Here is a 497-nt window from a genome sequence, read left to right on the forward strand (position 1 = left end):
CTCCCCAAGCACAGCCCGGCATTGCTGGGTACCAGCCACTCCTCCCCAAGCACAGTCAGGCATTGCTGGGTACCAACCACTCCTCCCCAAGCACAGCCAGGCATCGCTGGGTACCAGCCACTCCTCCCTAAGCACAGCCAGGTATTGCTGGGTACCAGCCACTCCTCCTCCAGCACAGCCAGGCATTGCTGGGTACCAGCCACTCCTCCCTAAGCACAGCCAGGTATTGCTGGGTACCAGCCACTCCTCCCCAAGCACAGCCAGGCATTGCTGGGTACCAGCCACTCCTCCTCAAGCACAGCCAGGCATTGCTGGGTACCAGCCACTCCTCCCCAAGCACAGCCAGGCATTGCTGGGTACCAGCCACTCCTCCCTAAGCACAGCCAGGTATCGCTGGGTACCAGCCACTCCTCCTCAAGCACAGCCAGGCATCGCTGGGTACCAGCCACTCCTCCCCAAGCACAGCCAGGCATCGCTGGGTACCAGCCACTCCTCCC

General features: G+C 62.6%; 1 protein-coding gene across 2 annotated transcripts in view; it reads right to left on the reverse strand.

The window, feature by feature from the left end:
* Positions 1–497, reverse strand: part of PCDH1 (protocadherin 1) — a 148533-nt gene that overhangs the window by 4137 nt on the left and 143899 nt on the right. The gene's annotated exons all lie outside the window — the stretch shown is intronic.

This window comes from Terrapene carolina, unplaced genomic scaffold (assembly GCF_002925995.2).
Source record: "Terrapene carolina triunguis isolate 2854851 unplaced genomic scaffold, T_m_triunguis-2.0 Scaffold838, whole genome shotgun sequence".
Lineage (NCBI taxonomy): Eukaryota > Metazoa > Chordata > Testudines > Emydidae > Terrapene > Terrapene triunguis.